At 37.8% G+C, this 27,563-nt stretch overlaps 1 protein-coding gene across 1 annotated transcript in view; it reads left to right on the forward strand.

The window, feature by feature from the left end:
* The first annotated feature begins 394 nt into the window (after nt 1-394).
* LOC140164670 (uncharacterized) overlaps nt 395-27,563 on the forward strand; it is a 65,308-nt gene continuing 38,139 nt past the window's right edge. Inside the window, exons 1-2 of the mRNA XM_072188015.1 lie at nt 395-736; nt 5,401-5,609. The gene's annotated coding sequence lies outside the window, so the exon portion shown is untranslated. The remainder of the gene's footprint in view (nt 737-5,400; nt 5,610-27,563) is intronic.

Genomic DNA, 27,563 nt, shown 5'->3' on the forward strand with positions numbered 1-27,563 from the left:
CACATATTTGGGTCAAGTGAAGTATAGAAAACATATGATATTTATGTAGGTTTCTTTCTTCGGGCACTTGTTTTAAATTTCTATGTAAAAATGCATTGACATTGTCGGCGAATTTGGCTGACTAGCAAATGTGTTTTAAGGTTTGCCTGGGTTACCAAAAGTATACTATAGGTATGACAGGGAAATCTCAAACACATTTGCTAGTCAGTCAAAATGGCCTAAACCGGCAATACAAATTTACATTGAAATTTAAAAGAAGCTTTTTAAGAAGGAAACCTTCCTAAATATGTTGTCTATACTTCACTTGACCCAAATATATGATTTTTTTTTGGGTTTTGAGATACTCGCACATGGAATTTCAGAGAGATTTTGATAGCAGTTCCATTAAAAAGGTGCTATCGTCATGAGACTAAGATCTAGAAACACCCCCGTAATGCTGTTTTGGGGAATTTTGCTAGCAGAATCTTTTTGATGAAAGTCAATCTTTGACAAGATGTAACTTTGCTACGGAAAGTGCTATGACAAAAAGGTTTTCAGTGTTGACTTTCTTTACTCAAGGGCTTTAATTTGATATATAAAATGATGCAGTTTGATGGCAAATTTGAATTCACCTGGCATACCTATATACTAGACTGCGGAACTCAGTCCTCAATGATAGTAACTTATACAGGGATTGATTTTCTTTACCAGTTAAATGCTACCTAGCTGGTCAATGGCCTGACGGTGTTTTTTAAATGTAAGATATTTTCCCTAATATTAAAACTAATATAATGAATGCAGCAATTAATATTGCCTATTGTTTAAAATACACTCAAAGTGTATGACGGATAATGTACTCGTGCAAATGCATTCGGCAAGATAATTGCACTTGCCATGGAGTTATTGCATTTAGCTCCACGGCGTGTGCGATTATCTTGACGAATGCATTGCACTCAGTTCATTATCCTTATCTTACTTAGGGATGTTCATAAAATTTTGAAGTTCAATATTTTTAGCTGAAAGTTCTTTCATGTGAAAGAGAATTAAATTACCTAAACAATAAGGGGTCAATCATGTGTCTAGTGCATATACTTTTGAAGTTACAGACAAAAATAGTGTCATCAAATTGCCCAAAATGTTGTGTGTGAAATTGTGACAGCAGGCACATGTACAATGCACACTACTGTATGTGACCCCAGATGACCTCCTATTCTTTACTGTAAGAAAGCTGTTTTGGATGGTCTTGATTTACACACAAATTGCTTTTGAGCTAAATCGAGTGTCGACTTGGTGGAACATGGATTGCACTATGTGATAGTTTATGAATACAGTATCATGCCAGTACCAACATAAGTCAACATCACTTAGGTTTTGGTTGTCAAAATTAATTTTTAGTAATTTTTTCCATTGAGCCCCACAGTAAAGCCATTTTTGGACCGTACAGGCACATTCCACTTCCCTATGGACGAATAGCGCCACCTATAGTGTGTGATGCGAGCCTGACTATCTTACTCCAGGCATACTGTGCACTGTAGGGGTAGTGTTTGAGCAGAATGCCCACCATGCCCACTAGGCACAAATCCTCCCTAGCTCATGATGTAGCCAGCGCCAAGTCCTACACAAAAAATCTGACCTGACTAAAAATTTGAGGAGTCCAGTTCTACCACTGATTATAAATGGGTCCTATGATGAAGAGCATGAATAGAGACAAAGTAAGGAGAAAGTCTTGATCAAGGCTAGGCCATGATGTGCTAGCTAGCTCGTGTACCATGCACCGATTGATACTGCACACCTGCTAAGGCCAAGGTTATCATGATGTTTATAAAATACTTGCTACAAATTTATGGGAAAACAACACTTTTTGTCATGCTTTCTTCTGAACATTTCAAGATTTTTATGCAATGCATTTTATGTTAAGCTTACTCTGTAACATTGGTACACATTTTTATGGTTGTCCCTCGGACAACTGCCGTCAGCATTTTGGGTTGTCCGACGTTCATTGTGGTTGTCCCGGACAACCACTTATTTTGAACGCTGCTCTCAGCCACTCCCCGGCCCCCCGGGGCAAATATCCGATGCAAACCCCGGGTATTCCTCGGCCCAAGTTCCCGGCCCTGAGCATCGGATATAGGCCTGGATCTACAATGTATTATGGTTTTAATATCGCGGTAATCTTGTCATGTGGGCTCAAATTTCGGCAGGTATGTCTTCAATGGACTGCCGAACTCTGGACATGCTGGCTGGATTCAAACGCTTCAAAGGCCTACATGTGTGGTCCATTGCCTTGTTGCGGAACATCTAAAAACGATAACAAAATTAGGCTACCTAGATTCTCGTCACTAACGCAGAGCAGCGTAATTCTTTCCTTTCCTTCCTATATAGCCTATATATAGGTGTAGGCCTGGGCCTACTTGCTTTACTGTTTGAGTATCAACGCTTCAACGTGCACAGTTTACATATAGGCATGGAATCAGATAATTTGATATACCGGTACCCCTTTATTTTGCCACAGTTTTGGGGCAGGCATACATTTCAGTGATTTTGGTGTATCAATGCTTGGGTTTTCAGTGGAGACTGTGAAAGGCAAAAATGCTGCTTAGGCCTAATCCGACACGGCGCAAGTCCGATTATGAACACACGTAAAGTAAGTTAGAAGGAAACTAGATCCATGTTTCAGATTCGGACTATGAGTGTTTTTCATATTCGAACTATATTGACGTGCGTCTCACATTCAGGAGTGAAATGTCAGACTGTTACAGGCCTACTGTGTCCACTTTCGGATTAAGGTCTATTATGTCTAGCGACCCTTTTTCGGACGAGCACACCTTCAAAGGAATTTTACGTTGCATATATCAATGTCGGACCCCAGTCACCTGACTTTCCCACTTTTCGTGTATTTTTCATGCTTTACAGTGGCAGGGGGAACGGGACAAGAGGGGGATCCCTGTGTGCCATCACTATATGCATGCTTGTTTTAAATATATTACGGAGCATGAATGGCGGGTCGGAAAATTCCGGGAATAATCCAGGAATATCGTATTGATATAGGGCCTACATGTAGGTCGATCTGATTAAAACATCAAAGATATGAAAGAAACAGATCACTGCATTTACATCTGTCCAGGATACGGGAGTGGCGAATGTTCGATCTTTGCATAAACCTTTTATGCATATAATATTATAGGCCTACATGTATATATTATGATTTTTTTGATGTCAATCCAAAATGCAACTTCAATTATAATGAGGCTATTCTGTAAAGGCCCATACCCCATCCAAATAGGCCTACCTTGTATTTTGTTTAAAATCAAATGACCATCTATCGAACTTTTGGGGCACAAGTTATTAATATTTTGTTTCACGAGGTTGCCATTTTGGATATTATTTAAAACATCCTTTTACGATTTGTGATTAATGATATTGTTAAACGCTTCAACATGAAAATATAATATAGTTTTGAAAAACTGTATATTAACACAAGACATTGAATTCAATATCATACACCTATAATTATTTTTTAAAGAAGAAAAATACAGCTCCAGAATTTATAAAGAACATAATACACTACTAAGTATTATGGCCATGTAGCAGATGTCACAAAATTATCATGGATTCTTTTATTATCACAGTCAGTTTTGTTTTTGAGTGTAGTAGACCTAATAATTTAAAACTTTACTCCCGGCGGGTGGTTAAAAAATAAAAACCAATAGGCCTACATTTGGCATAAGCGTACATAGCAGGCTCTCGTTTGCACATGTATGCATGTCAAGAAGCCAGTGTGGTATGGTTAAACGTGCTAACTTTAGAGCCCCGTCAAATAGCAGATACATGGCCTACTGCAAAATTTGGAAACAACAGCCAAGATTTTGTTTTTGGAATGGATTTATATGAACAGTAACATTAATGTGGCGAATTGATGAATGTTTTCAGTCATCCAGTTAAGTTGTAGTATATGAAGTTAGGAATTAAATTAATTAATAAGTCCAGTATTTTAATTTCATTCCTAACTTCATTAATGTCACACGGTGGCGACTCACTGGATTATTAATATCCACGGCTCTAGTACGGCCAAGTGATAGGATTCCCCGGCCCATAAATGCGGGCATCCTTACTAGCAAACCACGGCTATGTTCACAGCCCATTTTACTGGTTGGAAAACCCCAGGTAAATTACGACATAATCCTGGGTAAAGTCCCAGCCCAATTTCCCGGGGTTTTGGCCGACGCAAGTCTTATACCAATCCCGCCAACACCGGCTCCCCGGGACACATTTTGAGTCGTATCCCGGGTCACATGATGTCAAGTCCGGACCATCCCCGGGTCCCCAGGGGCCGGGGTTGCATTTGATATGTGTATTATTAAAGGAAGATTAAAGACTATTCCCCAGATAGAAAGAGCAGAGTCTGTTAACCTTCAAATAATCGGTTGGCTCATTCTAGCGCAAGTGTACATTGTAAAATGCCATAGAGATATACAGTAAGATTAATGTTGTTTACTTACATAATACCGGTACATACAATTCACAAGTAAATAACATCGATACTGCCAACATATTTGATAAAATCAGGCAGAATCTCCTCTTGATGGACAAGTAGAATATGTCAAATTTGTGTTTATTTGCGTAACAATCATACCTTCATTTTTGAGGAGCTCAATTGCACCAGAGCTCCTACAGCTCGACTGAACAACATTTCAGGAGTATGATTTACTGAGCTCCTCACTACAGGTATTAAAAGATTGAGCTCCTTGTTGAGCACCTAAGTAAACTCAGGAGAATAATTAACAGAGCTCCTGCAATTTTCAAAAATTAAGGCCTGAACAATGCTTTCAATTTGTTTACCTTGTTTGTTTACAAGTAAACAAATTCAACTTTATGTCATGTGTACTGTTTCATCATCCCAAAATAAGAATGCAATATTCAGGTAACCCTGTATGAAATTCACATTCCCTGTGTGGAAGATTAAGGTCATGTCTTCTATGGGGGGGGGGGGGCATGGATTCCAACTGGAATAGCATATTGTTTAATAGTAAACAAAAGTTACATTTCATTACCCAGTAAACAAAAAATTCAATTACTACCTGCCATAGCAGTATCTGGATGAATTAGTGAATGGGCTATTCCAGTTGAAATCAACTACCCCTGTGGAAGATTTTGGAAATATCTTCCACAGGGGGTGTATGTTTTTCAATTGTAATTGGTCAGAGTTAATCATTTTGAAACCCATACTCCCCCCGTATTATGGCTTTACCTATGTCTTCCACATCTGGAGTGAGTATTTCAAATGGAAGTTACCCAATTGTCTATTCTAGTCAAACGTATACTCGCTCTGTGGAAGACTTTAGCTAAATCTTCCACAGGGGTAGTATGGATTTCAAATGGAATAGCCCAATTTACTCTTACTTTACTTTTTTTTTTTTGCAGAATCTGGCCGGAGCAGACGTATCAGAATTTTCAGTATTCTGTAATTAATCCAAAAGTTATATTAACTCATCACCTCCAAAGGATTCCCACCTACCCAACGCAGGGTGAACACCCCTGTGATAGGCCTAGGATTCTCACCTACCAAACACAGTGTGGGCACCCCCGTGATAAGTCTCACATCGTCACCTGACTTCAATCAAGACAAACAGGTATGTTGATACTGTCAATTTGAAAATTTTGAATTTGGGTTTTTGAAGCATTCAACGATTCAAAAACCCGGGCTTTTAAGAAACAGAATCAGAAACTGCTAAAAATCAATAAACATTTTTCAATAGTACTCTTGAAGGATTAAGTTGCATTTATTCTGTGGTGAAACTTTTTATCTCTGTAGGAAAATACACCAGGCACAAAAAGAAACTCATCAGTTATATTCATCCTTGCTGTTCAATAACTTGATAATTTTGGATTATTCTGAAATATACATTTTGTTAATTGGACTTTTGCTTTCTCATTTGACACCCTGTTCGTGAAAAAGGAACAAGAATTGACCAAGATATGCGTCTCTAAAGCCTCAAACCCCAAAATCAAAAGTTGCATTTTCAACGAATTTCAATGGGAACGCATCGTTGTATTGCACACAAGCACCACGGGTGAAACGTGGGTGAAAATAAAGCACACAGTGAAACAGGCACAATTGAACTTTTAAAATTGCAACTTTTCATTTTGGGGTTTGAGAGTTTGGAGGCGCATATCTTGGTCAATTCTTGCTCAATGTTCACGAACAGGGTGTCAAATGAGAAAGAAAAGTCCAATTAACAAAATGTATATTTCAGAATAATCCAAAATTATCAAGTTATTGAACAGCAAGGATGAATATAACTGACGAGTTTCTTTTTGTGCCTGGTGTAGATGGGGTACTCTGCAGACTTTAATACAACTGACTTGTTTCTTCTGCAGAATAAAACGTTGACTTTATATTCCAATATGGTTTGTCTAAGCAGGAGTGGCATGAATTCATTTTAGCTAGGGTACAAGTTATTTTGTGCAATGGGATTATTATTTCTTTGAATTTGATATTGATCAGTTTGTGCAATATGTATTACTTTTCTTAATACCATTTTAATAATTTATATGTATTGTAGGCCTATATAAGTTGCAAATTTATTATTGCTGTAAACAATTACTAATGTGGCCGGTGGGCCATGATGTTATTTTGTTTATAAAATTGAATTGAAAATATGGAGTGGGAGGGAGGGGTGTGTTTGTGGGTATGTGTTTAATAGTACTGTGTGATCAGAGAAAGTTCATTTTGATATCTTCATAACTTTTATCAAACGTCAAAAAAGCCTTTGCTGCTCTATGGGCGGGGGGACCTTTCAAGTTGGGTCAGTCGGTCAGGCAATTTTTTTTAGCAACCAGTGGTTTAGCTAGGAGTTGTGACGCCTGGGGGAGACAGGATAAATCTGTGTCCGAAAATTTGCACAAATACCACTAATTTGATAATAATATAAAATTATTGATCTTTCAAGTTCCAAATGACTGTTTGTACTGAATGTGCGCAAAAGTTTTGACTTTTTCAGAGATACTGAAGGCACATGCCCTTCCTTGCTCTCCCCTACATGTAGATATGCCACTGTTAACAAATGACATTACTCTAAAAAATCACCAAAATCTGTAAATAAATTTTTCTCATATTTTGCACACTTTTTTTTAAGGAAGAGCACCTTCAAACATTTACCCAGCAAATGTCTAAAAGTGGGTATTCTTTATGGCTATGGCTAAGGGTAGCATATATACATGTACTAATACACTTGCTGGCAGAGAAGAACAGCACTAATGACTTGCTTACATTTTTAGAGCAAACACATCAAAAACATGGAAGTGGAGTTCTGAGAGCAAACGCATTGTAAACATGGAAGTGGAGTTCTGATTGGCTGATCCAATGGTCTGATAGTTATAACAAAAACCTATATATTCTGATTGGCTGATGATGCGTTGAAAGTGTTGGCTAGTGCTGGTGCAGAGCAGCGTTCATACAAGATCCGTGCATATGTCGCTCATTAACAGGGCACTCGTCCATCAGAGTAAAAGAGTGCCATACATCTCTGGAAGCTAGTGTAGCTTTAGTTTTATTTGTTGTGTCTTTCAGACAGCATGAAAGCATCTAAGAAGCAGTACAAGTATTGTCAAAGAACATTTATTGCAAGCCTTGAAATAAGCAGACTGGAACCAGGAGCAATTTGTTTTGAACATTGCTCCTAGTTCACTGGGATTTTACAAGAACCAGGAGCAATTTCTGAAGAAACAGGAGCAATTTTCAATATTAAATCCTTTTCTGCATATACAATGCAGCATACCAGCACGACTGCATCAAGTGCAAAACTGTAACCAGGAGCAATTTATTTTAGAAAATTGCTCCTGGTTCATGTGAATTTTCAAAGGACCAGGAGCAATTAGTGGCTTTACAAGGGTAAATTTGCTCCCTGCGCCCGCTTATTTCAAGGCTTGATTTATTGGCAACATTGCTCGATAAAAATCACATGTATGTTCGCAGCCATGAGTCGACTATAAATCCTTATTGGTACAACAATCCAGACTTAAAGCCAAAAGCTGGCTGTGTACAGCGACACAGCGTAAGACACAGCAAAGGGAGTGGTGAAGGACCCTGTGAAGGACATGGCAAATCAACAAGATCTCCACATCTTCTAGACAATGGAAAGGTTGATGATGAGAAATTAATTTCCTCACCTGCATTTCTTTTCGCATGTAGGTATTCCTGCAAGAGATCAATCGTGTAACCATGGCAATGATGTCTTCTGTCAATCAAGCAACATGAAGCAACAGATAATGACACAAGGAGGAAAACCTCATAAAAGTTGCTTCTGCAAGGAGTCTTCCCACCAATCAAGTCATCAGGTACAACATGAAGTGATACATACAAGAGAGAAGCCTCATAAATGTAGGTATTGCATCAAATCATTCAGCCAATTAGGACACAAGAAAGAACACGAACTGATTCATACAGGTGAGAAACCTCATAAATGTAGCTATTGTGACAAATCATTCAGCCATTTGGGAAGCAAGAAGCAACATGAAAAGATTCATACAGGAGAGAAACCTCATCAATGTAGATACTGCAACAAATCATTCAGCCAATTAGGAAGCAAGACACGACATGAACGAATTCATACAGGGCAGAAACCTTATAAATGTAGCTATTGCAACAAATCATTCACTGAGATGAGTAACAAGAAATATCATGAACTGACCCATACAGGAATGAAACCTCATAAATGTAGCTATTGCAACAAATCATTCAGCCAATTAGGAAGCAAGGTACGACATGAAAAGATTCACACAGGAGAGAAACCTCATCAATGTGGCTACTGCAACAAATCATTCAGCCGATTGGATTACAAGGAACAACATGAACTGATACATACAGGAGAGGGGGCTCATAAATGTAGTTATTGTAACAAATTATTCAGCTATGTGGGGCACAGGAAAAACAACATGAAATGACCCATACAGGAGAGAAACCTCATAAATGTAGATACTGCAACAAGTCATTCTGTCAATTAGGAAGCAAGACACGACATGAACTGATTCATACAGGAGACAAACCTCATATATGTAGATACTACAACAAATCATTCAGCCGTTTACAAAGCAAGACACGACATGAATTGATTCACACAGGAGAGAAACCTCATAACTGTAGATACTGCAACAAATCATTCAGCCAATTGGAAAGCAAGAAGAAACATGAACTGACCCATACAGGAGAGAAGGCTCATAAATGTAGTTATTGTAACAAATCGCTCAGGTATTCGGGACACAGGATACGGCATGAACTAATTCATACAGGGCAGAAACCTCATAATCTGTAGCTATTGCAACAAATCATTCAGCCGATTTGGAAACAAGAAACGACATGAACTGACTCATACAGGAGAGAAACCTCATAAATGTAGATACTGCAACAAATCATTCAGCCAATTAGGAAGCAAGAAACGACATGAACTAATTCATACAGGGCAGAAACCTCACAAATGTAGCTATTGCAACAAATCATTCAGCCGATTTGGAAACAAGAAACAACATGAACTGATTCATGCAGGGGAGAATCATTTAACAGATCATTGACCAAGAATCAACATGAACTCGCCCATACAGGAGAGAAACCTCATAACTGTAGCTATTGTCATAAATCATTCAGTAGATTATCACCAATAAACAACATAAACTCACCCACCCATACTGGAGGGAAACCTTGTAACAGAACTAGCTATTGACCCATACAGAAAAGTAAGGCCAAGAAAAAAATTGTTAAGGGTAAATGTGGGTAGGTGGAAAAACTTGTGAGACGTGTCAACTTTGTAAGAAAACTATCTATTTTTGTTCACGCAAGTGAACGTTAATGCCACTTAAACCCACATCTCATATGCACAGTTTATCCCTTGCTTACCCTGTGTCTTGAATAGCTATTGTAACCCACCAACTCTGTGTTAAGAGGCCAGGAAATAATTCCTGATATCTCATACCCTCGCTTGTATGCCTTTTCCTAACCCTGCCCAACATGACAAGAACTATATTTAGCACATCTTATCTTGTAATGAGACAGTGGCTGCCGGGACTTTTTTTAGCTTTTTTCTAAGCATGTTTGCAGCTGCCTACCAGCCATCACATGATCATAATATGCTTTACTGATTGGTGAGCAAGGTTATTACAATTGTTTATTTAGTGAGTGATGAGGTCGCTGAGCATAGGAAAAATACACTGGATATTTCACAGAGCTGGTTTACAGTGTTGTAGTCCTCGAGTACTGTCCTCGGCCTCGAGGACTCCTCGAGGACAGGTTTTGAAGTCCTTGGTCCTCGGACATGTAGTCCTTGGCCTCGGTCGTGTAGTCCTTGGCCTTGGCCTTGGCCTCGGACCTCAAAGTCCTTGGTCCTCGACAACAAGGACCGGACAAGGACAGGCAAAATCATCAAATGTTTAAAGAGGGAAGAGTACAATTTCATGATCTGCTGTTTAGTTATAAATTAAAACTTTTAGAGAAACATGACAAGGATAGCTTTTTATTGTACCTAATTGAAATACAAAACAGTTTGTCAATATTTTGGTGCACTCTTAAGTCTTAACTATCATCTTTGCTCTTTGCAAAACATGCACATGGAGGCTAAATATGTGGTTTTATATTAAAATTCCACTCAGCTAATAATGATTCCTAAAATAGGAATATCAAATAAACACAAGAGGTTCTTTAGATATTTTAAGAAACTCATTGGACGCTACTGTAGGACATGTTTCGATTACCGGGTAGGCCTAACTGTGATCAAATGAATTTCATCTATTTTGGGTTAATCTCATCAGCTCACAGAATTAAATGCAGATCAAACGAGTGGGTTATATTATAATCTTCACTACTTGTCTAGATAAAGGAACAACCCTAAAGTTTGATGAAGTCCTATTAACGAAAAGTCCTTCCGTTAGGGAGGAGGAGGAATCGAAAAGTCAGATTACGTTTGTAAAAAAAGTCGTTAAAACATCGGTCAAAGTTGATCTTTTTTAAGAATTTAATATAAAATTTCAGTATTTACTCAATGATTTTAAATCAATATAGTGTACATTACTCGCAACCTGCAACTTGTAAGCATAGGGCCTGCACTTTGGCTCGCGTTTTTTGCAGGTTTACATGGTCCAATAATCACAAGATGACTGACATGTGGTAACAAAGGAAGCAGTCACTGCAATTTGATTATGTCCCATATGATTGGCCATTCAAGACACCCCTGTGAATATACTATAGCGGCCTTTTCAAAATATAATACCTGTTTGCTTGACTGTATTGACAATACCCGGGAACAATACACACAGTATATGCATTGGACAAACTTTTTACAATAAGCATGATAAGTGATGATGTGACCAGATGTGACCTCCAGATTTATACATCGTTCGTCTCGCACACTGACAACATTTGATTGAATGGACTGTAGGCTACTACTAGCGCCGCGTGATTACGGTGAAGGACACTGGTTCAAATCCTTTGTTTGGAGCCAATCGATAAAAGCATGCAGGGCTTCTATACCCATGTACAGTTTATCCCTACATAACCTATGTCTTGAATACGCTGGCAAAGTTATGTAATAATCGGATTAATACTATATCAGTTCGGGGCACTGCTAATTCAAAGACGCCTCTGATATCAAAGACGGGTCAGTGATTTCACATACGGGGTCTTTGATATCACATACGTCGTGCTTTTTTTTTACAGTTTGGGGCTAGATGCAGCATATCGGAAAGAAGGTGACTGTATCGGAATATGCTTTCCTATGTTTAGCAAATATCTGCCTGTGCAAACATCATATCTATCTGTGCAAATTCTAACAAATGGTCCCAGAAACACTTAGATTGGCAAAATCGAGCCATATCCAACGTTTTGAAGTAACAAAAAATCCCAAGTCATGGGGGGAGTGAATATTTTGGCAAGGCAAAAAAAGGAGGGAACAATGAATTTTTGGCCAGTCAACGAGGGGAGGGGAGCGATTTTTGGCACGCATTGTGGCGGCAACTTTTGACAAATATATTCAAAAATGACTTTAAAAATGGTAGGCCCCTACGGAAACGTTCAGGCCTAACCTCGTGGTTTGACTCTTGCACACGTGCATGGGATGAATTCGGAGAAATATGGACACTTGTATTTTATTGATAGGGGTAGGGTTATGTTATGAGTAGGTGGCTCAAAATAGATCAACAAAACCAGGCGCGTGCCCACTGCCCAGGAGTGGGGCTTGGGGCCTGCAGCCCGGTCTTAAAAAAAAAAAAAAATGAGGGAGACAGAGAGAGAAAAGAGAAGGGAAAGGGAGGAGAGGAAGGGGAGTGATAGAGCAGTGGCATAGCCAGGCCCTTTTTTTTTGTTTGTGCTGATTTTGAAAAAGTGTTTCTTTTTTTTTTTTTGTTTTTTTTTGTAAAAAGTGGACCTTCTTCACATTCTTTTGACCTTTTTTTGACTAAAAAAGCATAAAAAACATACACTACTGCGTACGGGCCTGGACATAGCCCCACTCTGGGGCAGTATAGTGCCCCCTACAAAAATTGAAGGGCGGAAAAGGGAGGGAAAAGAAAAAGGGTCTACTTTTTCGGTCTGATTTCCCAAAAATTGAAAGAAATAACCCGACAACTGAAAACTACGGAAGCACTGAAGGGACATGTCATGTTGTCATGATGTCAAGTTGTCACGATAAATGACGACATAATTGACGACATAATTGCGAGTTGTCACGATAAATGATGACATAATTGACGACATAATTGCGAAGTTGTCACGATAATTGACATGATAATTTCGAAGTTGTCAAGTTGTCACGATAAATGACGACATAATTGACGACATAATTGCGAAGTTGTCACGATAATTGACATGATAATTTCGAGTTGTCATGTTGTCACGATAAATGACGACATAATTGACGACATAATTGCGAGTTGTCATGATAAATGATGACATAATTGACGACATAATTGCGAAGTTGTCACGATAAATGACGACATAATTGCGAGTTGTCACGATAATTGACATGATAATTTCGAGTTGTCGAGTTGTCATGATAAATGACGACATAATTGACGACATAATTGCGAAGTTGTCATGATAAATGATGACATAATTGACGACATAATTGCGAGTTGTCACGATAATTGACATGATAATTTCGAGTTGTCGAGTTGTCATGATAAATGACTACATAATTGACGACATAATTGCGAGTTGTCATGATAAATGATGACATAATTGACATAATTGCGAGTTGTCACGATAATTGACATGATAATTTCGAGTTGTCAAGTTGTCACGATAAATGACGACATAATTGACGACATAATTGCGAGTTGTCATGATAAATGATGACATAATTGACTTACATAATTGCGAAGTTGTCACGATAATTGACATGATAGTTTCGAGTTGTCATGTTGTCACGATAAATGACGACATAATTGACGACATAATTGCGAGTTGTCATGATAATTGACATGATAATTTCGAGTTGTCAAGTTGTCACGATAAATGACGACATAATTGACGACATATTTGCGATTGCGAAGTAGAGTGTCATGATAAATGACTACATAATTGACGACATAATTGCGAGTTGTCACGATAATTGACATGATAATTTCGAGTTGTCAAGTTGTCACGATAAATGACGACATAATTGACGACATAATTGCGAGTTGTCATGATAATTGACATGATAATTTCGAGTTGTCAAGTTGTCACGATAAATGACGACATAATTGACGACATAATTGCGAAGTTGTCATGATAAATGATTTACATAATTGACAACATAATTGCGAGTTGTCACGATAATTGACATGATAATTTCGAGTTGTCGAGTTGTCACGATACTTGACGATATAATTGCGAGTTGTATGACGAGTTGTCGTGATGATTGACGACCTAAAGTCATGCTAATTTCGTGTTGTCACGATAATTGACATGATAATTTCGAGTTGTCGAGTTGTCACGATACTTGACGATATAATTGCGAAGTTGTCATGATAATTGATTTACATAAAGTCATGATAATTTCGTGTTGTCACGATAATTGACATGATAATTTCGAGTTGTCGAGTTGTCACGATACTTGACGATATAATTGCGAGTTGTATGACGAGTTGTCATGATAATTGATGACATAAAGTCATGATAATTTCGTGTTGTCACGATAATTGACATGATAATTTCGAGTTGTCGAGTTGTCACGATACTTGACGATATAATTGCGAAGTTGTGCGACGAGTTGTCATGATAATTGATTTACATAATGTCATGATAATTTCGTGTTGTCACGATAATTGACATGATAATTTCGAGTTGTCGAGTTGTCACGATACTTGACGATATAATTGACGACATAATGTCATGTTGTCATGATAAATGTCATGATAATTTCGAGTTGTCGAGTTGTCACGATAATTGACGACATAATTGCGAGTTGTGCGACGAGTTGTCACGATATATGACGATATAATTGACGACATAATGTCATGTTGTCATGATAAATGTCATGATAATTTCGACTTGTCACCTTGTATACTACATCGCGAGCGATTGGTATGGCCAATGAGGTGGCGCGTTTTTCCCAACGCATCAAAAGGCGCTCTATCCCATTGGTAACATGCTAAAACAAATCGCTTTTGCTCAGCGTAGATAAGTATAAGTTTCAGATGTATTCAGTACGACGAGCTCTGCATACAGGCTACGGTTTTATGAAATTGCACAATTTAATATTCAAAATATGCTACTTTTTTCAAACTGCTTGAATGAAAACTGCAATCAGAAGAAATATTGATAGCAAATGATAAGTTGAATGTACTATGCAGTGTGTAAAACAGCGAGACATAAGTAGGTCTACTTGTAAGAAGAAGAAGTGCCTTGGTACGGACGTATCATACAGTGTCAGAGTGTATGCACTGAGAATTCGACAGGTCAGACGCCATGATCATGTCCATGATGATTAAATCAATATGCCACCATGGTAAGTTGTTCATATTTACGCCGCATTACACATGTACATGGCCTTCTATTATATTGAAATGATATTTTATTTTAAGATAAAATGCAGGCTCTAAGTCAGTGTTCTCCGACTTTGCATGTACGTACGCTCAAGTTCAACATACATTACAGTGTGAATAGAACGAATTCCCAGGGCTAGGCTATACCGTAGTATAGACCTTAGGCTATACTACACCATTCAGCAAAAATCAGCAAATTACTTCAGCGGTGTTCATCTGCTCTGTCTGATTATCGCGTAAAAAGAACTAGGTCATGCGTTTCTACACAGCTTGACCAGCAAATGCCCGATGCGATGTTCGCAGCTCCAAAAGACCCCTTTACCAGTACGCCGTCAGCTCCCAAATACCACCACCTCAAAATTCGGGGAACATACCCACCAAAATTTTTAATGTGCCCCCCCACCCCGGTATAGTCCATTTGGCAGGCTGGAGGCAGCAGTGTCTACATGTGTACACAGTACACGCACAATTAAAGGCGATGTATTTCTACGGCACGTTCACTTCGTGAAGCGCATGCTACAGATGCGCACCTTTGACGCTACTGTCTTGAGGAAATCAAATGGACTTTATTAATATTATAGAATTTGCACAACACGCTGCACTCAACTGAAGTCGTACTGATATCAATAAGGGGGGGCCTGAAAATAATGACGACAAATTTTCCTGGGAAAATTGAGTTTATACTTTTCTATGGGGTTGACCCATAATTTTCATGTCAAAAAGGGGGGGGGGCCCTGAAATTTTTGAGGTCTGAAAAGGGAGGGCCCCTGAAAACTTTTCGGGATAAAATTTTTTTGCATTATGCCCTTCGCACTTGATTATTAGTTTCCTGTTTACCGCCTGGCGTCCAAAATTGAAAATCTCAAAATAATTAATTATTTTATTTTTATTTCCAATTTTCTCCTTTAAAATAACTTTCAACTACTTCTACTTGCCATTTTCTGACTAATATCAACAATAATGATGAATGAACAAAGAGTACAACTCCACCTTCCCTTATTTATAAAATCAAATATTGTTGTGAAATAATTAAATGCCCGCCCTAGTCAAAACGAGTCGATAGTTGCTTGTAATAGTTCAAACCAAATAAAGAAAATAAAAGATAATTAATAAGTAAAAGTCACCTCGTCCCCCTTGCAAAATCCTAAACAGGAAACTAATAATCAAGTGCGAAGGGCCTTAGGCCCCGCCCTCTAACAAGTGTTTGTGAACGGTCCCTAATGCGCTCCACTTGCCAAAAGTCATGTGTTACAGTGTGGCAGAGTGTGAGCAGGAATGTTCACTCAGTATTTGTGCACCTTAATTTTGCTTGTAAAATACACTTTCTGGCAGAGAGGAACGGCACTTGTTTACATTTTTACAAACAGCGTAATCACAGAAGTGGGGTTGTGATTGATGTTCAATCATCTGATATAAAACAGACCAGTTAGCTGATTGGCCGATTACGCGTCAAAGAAGCAATCGATGCAGAGCGGGCTCAGTATTAAGCCTGGCGATTTACAGGGTGCGTAAGGCCAATCAGAGCAAGGGAGTGCCAAGGGGGTTCTTCCTGGTTGAAGGTATAGGCCTACAGGAATGTGCCACGGACGTTTTGGGGTATCTTTTCAGCAAATTTCAGTATCGGTGGTTGGGTTTTCAGTGGAGACCAATTTTTGTCAAAAGGGCACCTGAAAGGACCCATTTAAAATTTGAGTGCATTTTGGGTGTTTTTTATGGAAAATCGGTATACATGTAGTCTGTGTGCCAAATCCCTGTAGAAAATTGTTCAAAGGAACCCCCCCCCCGGGAGCGCCGTACTTCTCTGGAAGCTAGTGTAAATAGCCAAATTTCCTTATAGACATTTTGTATTTGATACTGATCAATTATTGGCAAGAGAGGAACCATTGGGAAATCCATACACCCCATATATGGAAGACATGACCTTAATCTTCCACACAGGGAATGTGAATTTCAAATGGAGTTACCTGAATGGGTGACTCCATTTGATATATCTACACCCCTGTGTGCGAGATTGAGGTCAGACCTCCATCAAGGGGGTGTATGGATTTTAACTGAATAGCCCACTGGCTGCAGGACCGTGGCAGTCAAAATTCACACATCAGCATATAGGCTATATGTAATCACATTGAATGCACAGTACGCTGTGGAGTAACTGCAATTTCGATTTAAATTTGCTGCTTTTTTTTTCCAGGGGTTGAAAATATGGGCAATTTTGAACATTTCAATTTTTTCACCCACCCCCTCAACAATTTCATTTTCAGAAGTTGCACTTACATACAGCTACCTACTTGCACTGGATTGTGTCATCATTTATCGTGACAACTCGCAATTATGTCGTCAATTATGTCGTCATTTATCGTGACAACTCGACAACTCGAAATTATCATGTCAATTATCGTGACAACTCGCAATTATGTCGTCAATTATGTCATCATTTATCGTGACAACTCGCAATTATGTCGTCAATTATGTCGTCATTTATCGTGACAACTCGACAACTCGAAATTATCATGTCAATTATCGTGACAACTCGCAATTATGTCGTCAATTATGTCGCCATTTATCGTGACAACTCGACAACTCGAAATTATCATGTCAATTATCGTGACAACTCGCAATTATGTCGTCAATTATGTCATCATTTATCGTGACAACTCGCAATTATGTCGTCAATTATGTCGTCATTTATCGTGACAACTCGACAACTCGAAATTATCATGTCAATTATCGTGACAACTCGCAATTATGTCGCCAATTATGTCGTCATTTATCGTGACAACTCGACAACTCGAAATTATCATGTCAATTATCGTGACAACTCGCAATTATGTCGTCAATTATGTCATCATTTATCGTGACAACTCGCAATTATGTCGTCAATTATGTCGTCATTTATCGTGACAACTCGACAACTCGAAATTATCATGTCAATTATCGTGACAACTCGCAATTATGTCGTCAATTATGTCGTCATTTATCGTGACAACTCGACAACTCGAAATTATCATGTCAATTATCGTGACAACTCGCAATTATGTCGTCAATTATGTCATCATTTATCGTGACAACTCGCAATTATGTCGTCAATTATGTCGTCATTTATCGTGACAACTCGACAACTCGAAATTATCACGCCAATTATCGTGACAACTCGCAATTATGTCGTCAATTATGTCATCATTTATCGTGACAACTCGCAATTATGTCGTCAATTATGTCGTCATTTATCGTGACAACTCGACAACTCGAAATTATCATGTCAATTATCGTGACAACTCGCAATTATGTCGTCAATTATGTCATCATTTATCGTGACAACTCGCAATTATGTCGTCAATTATGTCGTCATTTATGTCATCATCATGTCATCATGACAACATGACATGTCCCTTCAGTGCTTCCGTAGAAAACATATATAAAATAACTGCCAATAATACCGGAACGAAAAAAAAAAAAAAATCAGGACAAAATATTAGCAAAACTGGGTTGAAACTTTTGTTGCGCCACAGCCACCCAGGCTCATTTCAATATCGGGATTTTAGGCAAACGAAAGGGGGAAAAGTGGAAAGAAAACAAGGAAGAAAACAAGAAGAAACGAGGAAGAGTTGGCCTCACGTTCTGAGTCATTGCGCATCATAATTATGTTCATGCTTGAAATTTGTGACGGGAAGTCGCATCCACTGGAAATCCATTCTAAAATACATATTATGCATTATCATGACATGGTTATATGGCCTATAGGCTATGCTTAATCATGATGGTCGGAAAAATAAGTTAATAATAGGGGCCTAATGCAAAATGATGCACCAATTGGCTTTTAGTTTGAGGATAATATTCCCCTCACAAGTCGGGTCCGTTGAAATCTGTTATGCCCAAAATAATACGAATAATAAGTGTAAACTTTTACACCAAATGACTTTATTGTGCCTTTCATAACTTTTTGAAAACAATTCTCCAACTTCTGAGGGAGCACATCCCCCTCAGGCACCCTTCTCCGTCAAAAAAGAAAAGGCTAACTTGCATTTATCCATATAGGCCTTATTGAGCAGGTTCATACCCATGCAGAAGTCAGGTCCGCAGGAAATTTGTTAGGAATTATAGGCCTATCTTTCATAGATATAATGACTATAGGCCTATTATAGCACATCCCCTCAAGCAAAACAGAAAAGCCTAAACTTAGGCTGAATTGAAGGAATTATTGAGCACGAGTGTTAAATATAGGCGGAGACTGGGGTAATTGTGGCCCCGGGGTAATTGTGGCCCCTTTGTCTTTATCAGGGTGTCTTTATACTAAGCATTGGTCTAGGTGACTTAACTTTGTATTGTATGAAAGAGTGGTCTTTATGTTACTGTTTGGTGAAAACATATTCAAATAGCATTAAAATTGTTATGAGGGGGGTCTAATTAGCGGAGCGACATCAAGAATGGCTCTAAAAAGTGGCAAGTCCACTTTTTATTCATAGGGGTGGTACTTATTGGTTGCATCACTGACTATTTTGTATGTGTTTGACATGAAAGGTAATCATAACAGTTCCCATTGATATAACAATTTTATAAAAAAATTATTTATTTAATGAGCTAAATTTGCATATTATGTAATACCCGGCTTGGGATAAATGTGGCCCCTGTTCATGTCTTAAGCAAATTACTTGCATCTGATCCCCTAAAAAGCTATTTTGGTCATTAATCTGTTATATGTTAATCAAATGAGCCATTTGGGGTCATTATTGAAAAAAAAAGACATATTTAGTATGTTTTCAAGTCAAAACAAGGAAGTATAATGAACAGTCAGATCCGCCGCAGTTTCGCATGCAAAATTAGCATAATAACAAGTATTTTACAAAATGCCTTAAAATGCCCTTTTCTGGTAAATAAACCAGTCCAAATGGCCTAGAATTATCGCAATGACTGTAAAACATGTTATTAATAGTTATCAGGAAGAACTGGATTCACAATACTCTTTAAATTCTTTATTTTGTCAGGGGCCACAATTACCCCGCTTGGGGTAATTGTGGCCCCTAAAACATGTTAATTATTATGCAAATTGCAATATATTTTCCAATTATATTTATCACATCTTATAGGTACCCATTGCCTCTATCCACTCATGCAGAAATTTTACTTCTCCAGTTCATACTTAAAGAATTACATGGTAAAAATGCAAAAGGGGGCCACAATTACCCCAGTTTCCTCTAAGCCTAAAACTAAAATTCGCGGCTCAGTTGGAAATCTGTAAAAAATATATGCTCGAAAATAACCAATAAACAGTTTTGATGTGTCCGGAGAATTGAAAGTCTGCAAAATGTCGTCGAGGGAGCAAAGTTATTCTGCAGCATTTAAGCTCAATTATGAAAAAGAGCAACATTTTTTAGCATTCTCCGATTTCTCACGTTCACTAGAAAGAGTGTATCCCGAGCCCGCGCGATTTAATTAATAAATTGGATAGGAAAATTAGCAGGAGCTAGCAGGCACTTGGGCTAGCTGCAACCCTGTGATCATGCTGATTAGGCCTACTCGCAAAATTATTCCCGTTGCGCCAGTTCACGTTCACAATATCGTTTGCGGCTGGGTTTTGAGACTAGGGAGTATGTGATTTATGAGACGTCTTTGAATTATGATACTGTCAGGTGACTCGGCACTGAAGAGTCTTTGATATCAGAGACGTCTTTGAATTAGCAGTGCCCCGAACTGATATAGCAGTAGCAGAGAGTTGATATTCTTGAGAGGGCACTCTATTCACGTGGTTTCTTTTCCAACGCTAAAAGATCACGAATTTTGGTGATTTGCAACTGAAAAGTGTCCGCACTATCGATTGATTACGTAACTGTTATGAATAATGTATTAGGTTTTCAATGCAATCGCCTCGACCCATCAATACATATTATCTGTATTTATCAAAGTACTTGGAATAGCAATCTGGTGAGTTCACTGAACTACGCCCTAATACTGATGGAGTTTTAATGGCGTTTAATGGCGCTAATCCTCTCCATACACAGATGAACAAATACAATAGGAGAAGGTCAACACATATGACCTCCTATATGACATGTTATATGAGATGTACAACAACCTGAATATCATAAAGATCAGTGTTCGTTTGTGCATATGAACTGCATATTTACAATACTAAATATTAGTCGTTATATATTATGCCAAATATTGGTATTATGACAACACGGTATATGCATTGTATATAAAACAACTAATAGATCCTGCTATCATGGCGTCAGGTCATTGGTTCATCATATCCCGTATGTTTCTTAAAATTCATTCATATTTGAGACAAATTTCTGTGCCCATTTTATAGGCGTACAGGTGGATCCGGTTTTTTGGTCATTTTCATTTCTTTTTGATGAAAGAATTAAGGTTTTCCACTGCACGGAGGCCACTATGTGATACTAATTTAATGCTATATTTATAAATTGAATACGTGTTCCCGATTGGCTCTATAGCGATTTCACAGAAAAGGTATTTCTAGTACAATGCAGCGTCGGACTCTAGCTGAGAGCGTAGTAGCCTAAGTCATGGACTCCAAGAAAGGCTCTCCATACACAAATGAACAAACACAAAGGAAGGTAGTCTCCTCCGTGACCAGCTTGATTTCGATGGAGCGAAAACAAATTGGCTGCAGAGGAGACGGGTAATTTTGCCATGCAAATGAGGTGAGTGTCATCCCCCTGGCAGTAGGTAAAAACAAGTTTTGAATAATCCGCGCTATAAAGTCCCATTCAGTGATCCCAGCAAAAGTGAAAACAAAAACAAATTGTTACCTTTATAAATTTTTTTGATGAAAAACAAATGGCAAAACAGGAAAACGACAGTATTGACGAAATTGAAGCCCCATTCAAATACATGTAGCTAATTTATATACTGTCAGTACCGGTATATAAATTACAGACTCACGTAGCCTAAATGTATTATTTTTTGTCTTAGACACACGGTTTTCGGCTGAACCACTGCACTAGCAAGCTATGTTAGCACATCTATGACAATGACGAAAGGTACAAAATCAGCCATAGGCCTTTAGATAGCAGAAGACACAAAAGTGGTGTTTTGTGACCTTTGACATTCTTTTGTGGCGAGTGACATGGTCTTTCAATTCACGCCGAGTGTCCTTGACAGGTTTGACTATGCTTCAGTGGTCATGAAAGAATTCAAAAGATAACCTCTGCCCCAATAATCCCAAGCAATTGTCTGAAACTGCGATCCTCGGATCATAAGAACTCAGTCCTCAAATGATAGTCATAATAATGTCCAAAATATAAAAATTACTGACTATCATTGAAGACTGAGTTCCGCAGTCTAGTATCCAAAATCTGAATTTTGCTGATTTTTACGATCGTCGGGATGAAAAAAAACCAAAAAATCACTGAATGGGCCTTTAGTTCCCTCTCCTTACCCTGGCAATATAAATCAAAGAAAAATAAAGAAAGAAAACAAGAAAAGAAAATTAACCAAATTAAGGGATCTGGAATGAGCGTTTTGAGCGTTTCGATAGTATTTTTGTGGGACATGAGAGCACATCAGACATATCGAATTGCATTCTGAATACTGAAGAATGTCTTTCTGATATCAAATAAATTTCATTGTTTGAAATTCACGATATAATACAAATTTTATGACAAATTATTAAAATTTGATATTTTTCACATTTTTGATAAATAACAGTCCTCAAAGTAAATATCATAAATCTAATGTTATATTCTTAAACAGTCCCTGGCATGATACCATACATGTATAGGCCTATGTATAGTAAATTTGTCTGCTTTATCTGTTTTGTGCTGTTTAAAGGCTTAATGTACGATTTCCTTCAAGTTTTAAATTTGTCATTATATACTCAAAATGCTGAAATTAAACTAGTAATAATGATCGGGAATGGTTTCTGTCCATTTTGAGCTGAAATAACGAGGTAACGTGAAAGAAACACTGCTTGTTATTTTGGCCGTTTAACACGCAGTTCTATGGGCGGACATAAAGTCATAATTTCTTGAATTATGACTTTATGTCGAACTTTGGTCTGTTTATCTACAAACACAACAAATTTGGCCGATTCCATTTAGGTGCAAGTTGTGACATGTGTAAACATTACAAATATGCCAAAAAATCAGGTTTGAAAAAAATTAACCAAATTCATATTATAAGATCGTACATTATGACTTTAAGCAAATAGTTAAACATAATTTCCATAAAATGTAAGCTTTTACTGTCAGCTAGATATGTCCCCTTTTAATTTTGAGCAGAACAAGTGAGGTAAAGCAAAGAAAATTGAAATTTACTACTACTAGCGCCAATGAATGTTATAAGATTGTAAAACGGTACGATCCTCTGGGTGGGGGGTGTGTGTGGGGTGTGTGCGTATGTGTGTCCTGCACGCGTATTTTTTTTTCTGCAACTATAACGGGACGCAATACGATACCGGTATGTTATAAGAATCAAACTTACAAGAAAGATGGCTCTTGTCAAATCCTACAATTCTGTCAGAGAAAATATGCATATTTGCATTAAATTTTTAATTAATTGACATAATTGATTAATTAATAAATATTTTATTTAATGATTTACCATAATTCCAAATATGTCAAACAATATGTCAAATTAAAGCTAATGAAATGCTTTATAAATTGGTCAGAGCGCATTTTGCAGAATGCATTTAGTACTTTAGTTACATGATTCCAAACATTCTATTCCAATTTTTTTTTATACACGCATAGGAGCTGTACTTTTAAAATCCGCGCCTAATCAATAATAGTAGTCTTTCACTCCATTGTCAAAGTACTGTGCTCCCTGTAGCTGTAGCATTATGGAGTGACCAGGTCCTAGAGTGTGATGGTTTTGTAGCAGATGACAGTGCTCATTCAAGCCTGTCAAGGTCAGTTAGTAGCCACTTGCTGAATGGATGGCCATGATCAGCTATCAAAGAGATGCCTTGTGCAGCTGCCAATCACAGTAGAGGTTTGATAACATTTTGTTAAAACCCAAATGTGATATAAGGACAAAGCTGTGCATGTTGGTACTTAATTGTTTGGATTCTTACGTTGAAATTCCCTTGTATTAGTATTTTTATGTGTAGTGTATAGTGGTCATAAATTATATAGCTTTTAAATTTTGGGCATTTTTGCTCTGTTGCACTGTACCATTATGGAATTTGAGCAAATCAATTACCGACACAAGCAGGTATACAGTGTATTATTTTATTTTTATTTCAGTATCTCAGGAGCACAGCTCACTTGGTAAGGCATCAGAATTTGGTACACTAGCGCTTCGAACTTTAAATCGGAAGGTGGTGAGTTCGAGCCTCATCACGGTCACATTAATTTTATAAACCAAATATTGTTCGAACTTTTCATATTTGTTTTTCTTTTATTGTTTCTTTTCTTTGTCTTTTTTTTTTTCTTGTTTTCTTTATTTTTTCTTTATTTTTCTTTGATCCATATTGCCAGTGTAATGAGAGGAGGGAACTAACGGCCCATTCAGTGATTTTTTTTCATCCGGACGATCGTAAAAATCATCAAAATTCAGATTTGTACAAGACTATGAACTCAGTCTTCAATGATATAGTCAGTAATAATCTTTTGGTCATTATATGACTATCATCATTTGACGACTGAGTTCTTATGATACATCATCCGAAGAGCAGTTTCAGACAATAAATTGCTTGGGATTGTTGGGGCAGAGGTTATCTTTTGAATTCTTTCATGACCACCGAAGCAGAGTTAAACCTGTCAAGGACACTCGGCGTGAATTGAACTGACCATGTCACTCGCCACAAAAGAATGTCAAAGGTCATAAAACATCAACTTGGTGTCTTCTGCTAGTGGTTCAGCCTTAAAGCCGTGTAGGCCTATTTAAGACAAAAATAATGCATTTACGTGAATCTGTAATTTATATACTGACAGTATATATAAATTAGCTACATGTATTTGAATGGGGCTTCAACTTCGTCAATACTGCCGTTTTCTTGGGTTTTGTGCCAATTTTTTTTTTTTTAATTTTTTATAAAAGTAACAATTGATATTTTTTTTCACTTTCGCTGGGATCACTGAATGGGGCTTTGCAACGCGATATATTCAAAACTTGTATTCACCTACTGTTATAGCATTAATCCGATTATTACACAACCTCACCAGCGTATTCAAGATATCCAATGCAAATAATCACCTAGATTATGACGTATCATACCGTAAATATGGCGGAGTACTCAAATTCATTCAACAAAAGCATGATTACAAGCTATTGCAATCTACCGCGACAGCTCGTCTCACACACATAACAAATGCACAAATACGATCAAATAGGTTGACGACAACGTTTGATTGAATGCACTGCATTGTGCCATGATTACGGTGAAGGACACCGGTTCAATTCCTTTGTATGGAGCCGATCAATAATTTCACGCACATCCTCTATTATTGGCCAATTATTGCCCGGGATGATTGCACACTGTAAAAGAGCTATTGAAAAATGTTTGATGAAATCGTGTTTAACTACCGTATTTGCTTAAAGGAGGATTTCGTGATCCTAGCATCCTCTTTTTATGACATTTTTCAGTAGATATCCACAAAAAAAGCTTATTTCCAAAATTTCAGTTGATTCCAATTTTGCGTTTGCGAGTTATGCATGATTATGTGTATTACACTGCTCCAATTCAAATTTGGCGATATTTTTGCTAAACGAATTAATCTATAAGAAATATTTGGTACATAAACATTATGTAGCCAGAGGTATCCAGTGGTGTAAAAATCTCAACTTTTTTGGGAAAAGTGGGGGATGAGGCTGTGGATCACGAAATGCCCCTTTAAGAAGGGGCACAATACAGATAAAGCAGACAGATTGACTACATGTGGTACATGTATATACATATAGGGAATGTGTAGTCCGACGAGTATAGTCCTTCAAGGAGGACCACGCTCCATTTAGTACGATAGTCCACGCCGTCAGGCGTGGGTCCTTCTACATTCGACAAATCCTTCCCGGAAAGTCGGGGAAATGTCAAACCGATTATTGACGCTTACTGATTAGTTACTAATGATATTCAGCCAATCCGATTGACTGAATATCATCAATAGCTGTCAGTAGGTGTGGCTTGCCTACCTGCTACCAGAACACTAGCTCCTAGCTTGGGATTGACACAAGTATTGCGTAACAAAATTGATTTTAATCCTCTTTAGTTGCATATGTGTTAATGCTATTATACCCTCAGTTCACTGACCTGTAGGTTGCAATCAGTTCCTTTTGTCATCACTACATTTAATATTGTCCTGGTTAACCACGATTCGTTACTATTTTTGTAGAGGTTGTGCTTGAAATTATTGATTGGCTACAAACAAAGGATTTGAGTGCAGTCCATTCAATCAAATGTTGTCATCAACCTATTTGATCGTAGTGCATTAGTTATGTGCGTGAGACCAGAGAAGATGTAAAAGAAGGAGATAGATCCAGCTATCCTCAAACAAAATATGTGTGTTGCCGCTCATTCAAAAGCAATCACGCTATTTAGGTTTAACAATAAAATACAACAAAAGGGTGCGAACCCATGACGGGTGTGATACACAAGTTGCTGCTTACTGGTTTTAGGGAAAGGTCAGTGTCTGTATACCATCAATACCATGCATACCATGCATGCAGATCCTAACATCCAGTTTATTTCAAATAAAATATGACCGAAGTTCCATGGCAAATAATAATTTTGCACGCTTGGTTACGCTTTCAACCTCTACGATTTATGATACAGACTATTTTCAATTATCAAAATATCTTTATTAGGTTTGCAGGAAATGACAGGAAAATACATTAAAACAATAAAATATAGATGATCAAAAATCATCCGTTTCTAACAAAATCCTAAAACACTCTCCTAAATAATTAATATATATTCCAAAATGGGCGGATTTTTTTGGAATCTTTACAAAACTACATTTCTTTCTTATAGTATCCACGTGCGGTATCCCTGCAGAGCAACATCAGGTTCTTAACACACACGTGTCATATTTTCAAGGAATTATCTATAGAAACATTGGATATGGTTTCAATTCTGGAGTGAAAATTAATCAACCGTAGTCGGCAAGGCACATCACATCAAAGGCTACTTTCAAGTAGAAGTGTAACTACTTGAGAATAAAGGACTATGAATAGGTGCGACAGGATAACCTACGGGATTATCTCAAGGATATAATTCCGTTCTTCCTCCTTCTTTTTCAACTTTCCTGGTGAGACGAACTGTCTCGGTATGTTGCAATCATGCTTTTGTTGAATGGATTTAAGTAGTCCGCCATATTTACGGTATAGACGAATCCAAGTAGCCAAGTCATGGTCAGGATTTGGTCGGACATCTTTGGGTAGCCGCTAGCACCAACCTGGTGCTTTGAGCGTCAATTGTGCAAATAAAAGCCGCCTAACACCTAGAGAAGATGCAAGGACGAGGAGGGTTAATAGAATAATAGCTAATAATATATATAATGGAGATAATTCCGCAGGTAATCCCGTCGCATCTATTCATACATATAGTCCTTTTGTTCGCAAGTACATCAATGCATATATACCGCGTGTATAATCCGATTATTATGTCACTTCAACAG

Source organism: Amphiura filiformis, chromosome 11, assembly GCF_039555335.1.
Source record: "Amphiura filiformis chromosome 11, Afil_fr2py, whole genome shotgun sequence".
In the NCBI taxonomy this organism is placed as follows: domain Eukaryota; kingdom Metazoa; phylum Echinodermata; class Ophiuroidea; order Amphilepidida; family Amphiuridae; genus Amphiura; species Amphiura filiformis.